The sequence below is a fragment of the Arachis ipaensis genome, chromosome B10 (genome assembly GCF_000816755.2).
Source record: "Arachis ipaensis cultivar K30076 chromosome B10, Araip1.1, whole genome shotgun sequence".
Lineage (NCBI taxonomy): Eukaryota > Viridiplantae > Streptophyta > Magnoliopsida > Fabales > Fabaceae > Arachis > Arachis ipaensis.
In genome coordinates, this window is record NC_029794.2 from 10,550,826 (window position 1) to 10,558,896 (window position 8,071).

Consider the following 8,071-nt stretch of genomic DNA (forward strand, 5'->3'; position numbering starts at 1 on the left):
CTTATCAGGGTTAGCATGATCAGCAGGAGGTACTGTTGGGTTATAAGGAGGTATAATGGTAGTCACACCTGTACCAGAGCCACCATTTCACAAGATCATTCGAAGCTGGATTCTATCACAATTGCAGAAGCGATAAAGCCATTGATTGAGGCTGACCCCTCCTTAAAGGTAAAATCGGTTATAGCAGAAGTGCAAGCGAGGTTCAACTACACCGTTAGTTATCGGAAAGCATGGTTGGCTAAGCAAAGGGCAGTAGAAAAAAATATTTGGAGGTTGGGAAGCATCGTTTGAAGCGTTGCCTATATGGTTTGAGGCCATGTGTCATAAGGAGCCATCAGCTGTTGTCCATTTTGAGACTATGCCTGCATATCAAGGCGATGACTTGGTGGGTGATATTCGGGTACTACATCGAGTATTTTGGAGTTATTACCCCTGTATTAGGGCATTCAGACATTGTAAGCCAATTGTCCAGGTGGATGGGACTCACTTGTACGGAAAGTATAAGAATAAACAGCAATGGGTCTCCTTCTGAGCCATCCAAGGTCAAAAATTTTTTTCTATTTTTGACGAGTCCTTCCTTGATTTCAAGAATTTCTTTTTCATAGTCCGAGCTGTAGAGGGTCATCATCCCTTCTTTTTAAATGAGAGTAATGAGCCCTGTTTCCCTCTGTACTGGATAGAGACAACCCCTGTCGAGAAATATAATTTGGTATATTTGGATGAGGTCGAGGAGGCTGTAGTTGAGTTTTTTCGAGAGGTTTGGGGACGGGCTCCAAACTTTGACACCAAAAAATTTCTACTCGAAACTCCGAGTTATATCCAAACCGAGTTAGATAGCTTTTATTTTTATTTTGTAGATAATTGTTTATTCCTCCGACTTGCTTGTTGATGTCCCTTTAATTTTCTTGTAGAAAAAATGAAAAATGGTTCTAAGGCATACCAGAAAGTCCAGGAGGCTAAGAGGAACACCCGAGCCCGAGTTGCTCAATTACAAGAAGGCGGGACGTCGGCGACCCCTTCTCCTCAGAAGTCTAATTCGGGGACCTCCTCTTTTTCTTTGGGCAAGTCGGTAAATTCTCTCCCTCCTACTCCTACTCCTCTTCCTCCTGTTCTAATCCCTACTCCACCTATTCTTCCCTTCTCAGAGTCAAGTTACAATAAGAGGAAAACCTCGAAATCCGGTGTTTCCAACATTGGTGACACTGGATTTGATGGAGTGAAGTTCTATGAGAGGCACATTCTTTCTCATAGCTTTATTTCTATGGATGATGCTTCGATCAGAAATCATCTCCAAGTCTTGATCCAGGTAGGGATAAGGTCTGCTGGGGTTTGTTCTTCCCTCTTGAAAGAGTTGGATAAAACTCCCTTGAACACTACTCAGCGTTCTCTGGAGGCCCTTCAAGCCGAGGCGGCCGCTCTTCAGGGGGAAGAAAAGGAGTTGGAGGAGGAGAAAGTAACCCTTTAGGCCGAGCTCTAGAAAGCTCAGGAGGCAGAGAGATAGTTCCTTGCTTCTCGTGCTATGGCCAAGGGGTTGACAAAAGGCTGAACAAAGTTATGCAAGAATTTTTGGGGACAACTTGGATTTGAAGGAGCAAATGGAGCGGCTTAGGGAGAGTTATATGGATTTGGAGGAGTCTGTTGCTGAAGGTACTGAGGAGGTGTTTGAGGTGCTCAAGCAACAAGTCTGGGTTCTTGCTCCCGACTTGGATTTGTCACCTCTTCACCCTGATAAAGTCGTAATTGACGGAAAGATCATCTCTCCTCCTCGTCCTCTCACTGACTCTAAACTGAAAACTACTGAACAGCGCTTGGTGGAATCTCCTCCCCGAGAAGTCGCTACTTCCTCGGAGGTTCCTCCGAGTTTTTCAAGTCAGCCCGAGGTCGTACCATCCGAAAAGGTTCCTCCGACCCCTCCGACTTTCACTGCCGATCCGACCTCCTATCTTGATGATGACCTGAATCCTCTCCTTGGTCCTATTTGATATTTCTGTTAAGCCCCGACTTGTGGGACCTTTTTTATGAACACTTTTATGTATATTTTGAATATTTTCTTTGGTATATTTGCTGCTGACTTTGATCCTTTGGAAAGGATCTTTAACAACCGTTATTATCTTTATGAATGTTGATCATTTTTAATAGGATTTTTCAACTATCCCTTTGCCTTATAGGTATTTTGAAAGGATTTTTGTATGAATTTTTCTTCAAAGATCTTGTTGTATTGGCCTTAGTCGTATAGCTGCTACTCGAGCTATTCTAATGACTGTTGATAAGGTTCTTCACGAAGCCTTTTGACTTTTTATCCTTTATGTTTAAGATTTTGTTAAGCTCGTCTTCGTAGCGTAACTCGTCTGTTACTGTCTGTGGGATTTTGACATAAACTTGTGTTAAGTACCTTAAATTTGTCAAGGTTTGGAGGAGTGACTTTTTCCATTACTTAGCACGAACGACTCATTTTCTTTACTATTGAACTGCTTTCTTAGGTTATTTTTGCGACGCATTTTGGTCTGCTTGGAGGCTTTCCAACTTATAAATTGGTTGCCATCTTATTTACGAGTTGTTATGATCTTCATTTATAATCTTTTTACACCGACTTGTTATGATCTTCATTTATAATCTTTTTTCGAGCTTAAGTCGGTGTGTATAGTAGGAATAATAATAGAATTTAAGAAAATGAAATATTGTCATTAATAAAACCTGTGTTACAAAAATGCTTTTGCTACTGAGGGAATCAAATTCTTGCCCCTTACTCCCGCTTTAATGCTTTGTTAAAATCCCCTTTAGGAAAAACCCTTCTTGGAAAAAAACTATGAAGTCGGGAAAAAGAGTACATCAGGGAATGAGGTACGCTTCTAGCTATAATATCTCTTTGGATTGCAAGCATGCCACGACCTTGGGAGCTCGTCTCCATTCAAGTCGGACACTTTATAGTAATAATTTCCCAAGACTTCAGTTGTCTTCAATGTTCTGAAAATCGATTCGAACCAGCCGGTCGGACCGGTCGAACCATGAACCAGACCGAAAAATGGATCGGTCAATCATCAAAACCGTGAAATTAAAAAATTGGAATTAAACCGGCAAACCGGTCGGTCGAACTGAACCGTGACCCGGCCGATTTTTAAGTTAGCAACAAAACGCTGCCGTTTTTGAGTTTTTTCCCTCTGAAGTCTGAATCCATAAATCACGAAAACTCCCAAGGCTGAGATTGAGATCCCTAATTGGTTTCGCTGCTCTCTCTGCTTCAGTGGTTCCCATTGTTGATGATTCTTCTTCAAGCAAGCTTGCTTCACTGAAGTCACGGGCGTCATCGCGTCACACAGGTCGAGGGTTCACCGTCGAGACACCGCCATCATGCCACCTAGAGCCATCGAGAACTGAGAAGTGAGAACGCCTCACTCTCACACGAGTCGAGCCACCACCGTCGAGCCACCGCAGTAGCCGTGGAGAACTGAGAAGGTGCCTTCGCTGTCTCCCACCGCCTCACTCTCACTCTCCCTTCCCCCATATCTGCTTCTTCTCTGTCTTCCAGATCTCTGCCCTTCCCCTGTTCTATTCATTTTGTTGCTATAGCTAGTTAATTTTGATTAGCTTAGTTAGTTAGAAATACATGTTAGTTGATTAGGTGGTTAGAGAATCTAAGCTGGATAGTGGATTTAGGTTTGTTTTGAATAATGATGATGACTGAAAGTGTTACTGTTTCATTGATTTTCTTGCTTTGTTTGTGCTGTATGGTTTGCTCCTGTGCCAATTTGGCTTGATTGATGTTGTTGCATACTGATTTATTGCTGCCTTGTCCTGCTTGTTGATGCTGAGTCTTGTTTTAATTTGAGCGTAATCACTGGATTCAGTTAGGAGCATTTGTGTGGATGCATGTTGCTTGCTTATGCAGTGAGGATTTTTGCTGAATTCCTGTTTCATTTTGTTCTGATGCTGTGTTGTAAGCCAGTATTTCTGTACATAGTTTAAAGAAGGAATGTTGTTTATTGCTGGATGGTTCGGTCTAAATTGCTTTGTGATGTTTAGTTGCTGAAGGATTGGCTTGTTTCTTTGGATTCATATGCATTCAGACATGATTTTTGTGTTTCTACTAGTTAATGAATTCATATGACATCTGGGAGACATGATTTTTGTGTTTCTCACTCTCACTCGCACCTGTGAACTTTGAAATTCTGTCTCCCTGTTTAATTTTTCTTTGAACTGTGTAGTGTGAAACTGTGAACTGATTCAAGATTCAATATGAAACTGAAATGTGATTCTCCCTGTACTGTGATTATTGACTAGTGAGTGATTAGTGAAACTGATTACTGAAACTGAACTGTGATTCATTCAACATGATGAACTGTGAACTTTGGTTAATAATTGTTGTTTATTGATTAGTGATTAACTGATTACTTAAACATGAACTGATTTTGGTTTGTTTACTAAACTGGATTTTATTGTTTGTTGGATAATTGTGAATAATTTTGAATAATTTTGGATGTTGTTTGTTGTGAACTTGAGATTTGAGATTATTGGGTTGGATTGTTGGTAATGTTTAGTACTTTTGAATAATTTTGAATAATTCTGGTTTATGTAGTACTTTTAATTTGAATGATATTTTGAAGTTTAGATTAGACTATAATTATATTTTCATGTGTTTATTTATATTTTATTTATTATTTTATTATAAAACGATTTTTCGGTTCAACTACGATCGAACCGGTTGAATCTATGAACCAATGAACCAGTAGCTAGAGCGGTTTGATGACCGGTTCGGTTTTCAGAACCTTGGTTGTCTTGAATGACTTTTTTTTATTGTATCTAGCTGTCTTCCTTCGAGCTGTAGTCGGAGTTCTTCTCTTCCTCAGGCTCCTCCGAATTAAATGGAATTGACCTCTTTGCCCTTACCTCGTAGGTTTAGGCTCTCATTGTAACATTTTCTTACCAGCTTCTGATCTCCTCTAATGGTGGCAATTCCGTCTTCTGTAGGAAATTTCAGCAAAGATGAGGAGTGGAGACGACTGCTCCCAACCGATTTAGGGTTGTCCTACCGATCAGGGCATTATAAGTTGAAGTTACATCGACGACAATGAAGTCGATGTTTAAGGTTTTGGACTTCAGTCCCTTTCCAAAAGTCGTGTATAGAGAGATGAAGCCTAGTGGTTTAATAGGAGCATCTCCTAACCCAAAGAGAGTATTCGGATAGGCTTTTGACACCTTTTCTTTCAACCCCAGCTTATCGAATGACGGCTTAAATAATATGTCGGCTGAGCTGCCTTGGTCTATCAGGGTTCTGTGCAAGTGAGCATTGACAAGGATCATTATGATTACTACCAGGTTGTCATGCCCGGGTGCAATGCCCTGTCTATCTTCTTTGGTGAAAGAGATGGTCGGGAGATCGGGTCCGTTATTCCCGACTTGGTAGATTTCTTTTAAATGTCTCTTCCGAGATGACTTGGTTAGCCCCCTCCCGCGAATCCTCTCGATATCATGTGAACGTGTCGTTCTGGAGTCTACGAGGGAGGACCTCTTCGGTTGACGTCTTTGTCATCTCTTTTCCTTTTTTCATGATTGTCCGACTTTTCCATGAGATATCTGTCTAACCGAATTTTCTTGGCCAGTTTCTCTATCACATTTTTTAGGTCATAACAATCATTCGTTGAATGCTCGTACAGCTTATGGTACTCACAATACTCATTACGGCTTCCACCCTTTTGGTTTTTTATTTGGCGCGGGGGAGGGAGCTTCTCGGTGTGACAAATTTTTCTGTAGACGTCCACGAGAGAAACTCGTAACGGAGTATAATTATGGTACCTTCTGGGCTTGTTGGATCCTACTTCTTCTTTCTTCTTGGGCTCCTCTTTTTCTTTTGACTGATGAGGGTGCCCAAGTCGCCAACTCGGCTCTCGTAGCTTGGCGTTTTCTTCCATATTGATGTATTTTTCAGCTCGCTTTTGTACATCGTTTAAAGAAGTCAGGTGTCTTTTTGAGATAGACTGGGAGAAGGGTCCTTCTCAGAGACCATTGACTAATTCCATTATTACCGCCTCAGTAGGCAAGTCTTGGATTTCCAAGCATGCTTTGTTGAACCTCTCCATGTAGTCTCTTAGGGGTTCTCTGATCTCTTAATTCACTTCGGGTAGGCTGGGTGCATGTTTGACCTTGTCTTTTTGAATTGAAAATCGTGTAAAGAACTTGTGCGCGAGGTCGTCGAAACTGGTGACCGATCTAGGGGCAGGCTGTCAAACCACTTCATGGCCGCTTTTGTTAAAGTTGTAGGGAAGGCCTTGCAGCGAGTAGCATCCGAGGCGTCGGCCAAATATATCTGACTTTTAAAATTGCTGAGGTGGTGCTTCGGGTCAGTTGTCCCATCGTATAGATTCATGTCGGGGCTTTTAAAGTTTCTAGGAACTCTTGCCCACATGATATCCTCAGTGAAAGGATCTTCTCCCCCCAATGGGGAATCTTTCCGAGCCGTACGAGAATTCTTGTTTGGAAGATTGAATTCTAGCTTTGAGAGCTTTTTTTCTAGCTCTCTTTGCCGTTTGATCTCCTTCCTCAAGCTCTTCTCTGCTTCGCGCTGTCGCACTAATTTCTGCTCCAATTGTTTAAGTTGACCATGATGCACATGCAGTAATCCCATGAAGTCGGTGCTGTGAGGTTGTTCTTCCGCTTCGGGGAGACAAACCTCGGATGGGATTCTCCTCTGGTGTGGGTCACCGGAAGGGCCTTCACCATGTGGTTCCTCCGTTCTTGGAGGAGGTATCACTAGACCTTGGTCGTTGTTGACCATGTCTTGGTATTCTTGATCTGATTCAAACGCTATACGTCCGTCTTTATACTGATCGTCTGCCATGGAGTGTTGGATTCCAGGTCCCCGGCAACGGCGCCAATATGTCGAGTGTTACCTGAAACCGGATGATGTTTGGGCTTGTATGCGAGGCCCAAGCGTTCAATGCAGTGGTCTCCGACTTGTCCTGGGTTAGAGAACCACCGTCCGAGTTGTGTGTTTGAAAAGGTGGAGGGTGGTACTTGCAAGACACTCCAATGCCTAAATCAGCAAGGGGTTAAGCAGGTTTTTTATATATTAGAACTTGAGTATACCTGAGTGTGCCAGCATATTTATAGGAAATGAGCCAACAACCACCGTTGGAATAGTTCCACTTCTGGTAATGGATAACCGTCCCTTTATCTTAGAGTTGTTGAGATCTCTTTTCTAGAGATGGATGAGAGATATTAGGGGAAGTTACAACTCCTTCGAGAGAGTTGTCATCTGTAACGCTATTATCCGACCTCTTAAGAGGCCAGTTGTACAATGAATGTCTTTTGGACTTTTTTGTACACTTTTTGGACCTGGCTTATAATTTGAGTCAAAGTATGAACAATTTTAAATTTAATTTTTCAATTTAATAATTTATTTTATTTTATATTTATAAATATTAATAATTAATTAATAATAAAAAATAACAAATTCTTAATGATTCTCTAATATGTCACAATATGGGTTCGTTTGACACATAAGGTTTCCATTTTACCCGTTTCGGCTGCGCCGCCCGGACACAAAAGAACGCGCTTTTAAAAGTGATTGCCCTCCCAAATCAGATCATGATTCATGATATTGATCTCAACACTATGTATGCTACATTAATGTAAGTGGCCGTATGCAGCGGAGGCCTAGCACAGATGACATACTTATGTGCCTTTTGCAAGCTGCATTTGAGTTTAAATTTCACTTGAGATGTACTCATGTAGTGTATGTGAATGTGAGTGTGTTGTGTGAGTGTGTGAAGTATGGATGTAATGTTTAAAATTGGCCACTTGACAAAAAAAAATTATTAAAATTAATTATTAATATATAATATTATTAAATATAAAATATATATTAAAAATAAATTAAATTATATATATTTATATAAAAATATTTTATAATTAGTAATTTTTAATATTTTTTATTATTTAATTAGTATAAATATTAAATTATTATTTTATTAATTAATATATATAAATTTTAAAAAATATAAATATAAATTATATTAATTTATGGATATAAATTATATTGATTCATGTATATAAAATTTTAATAAATATATATGTA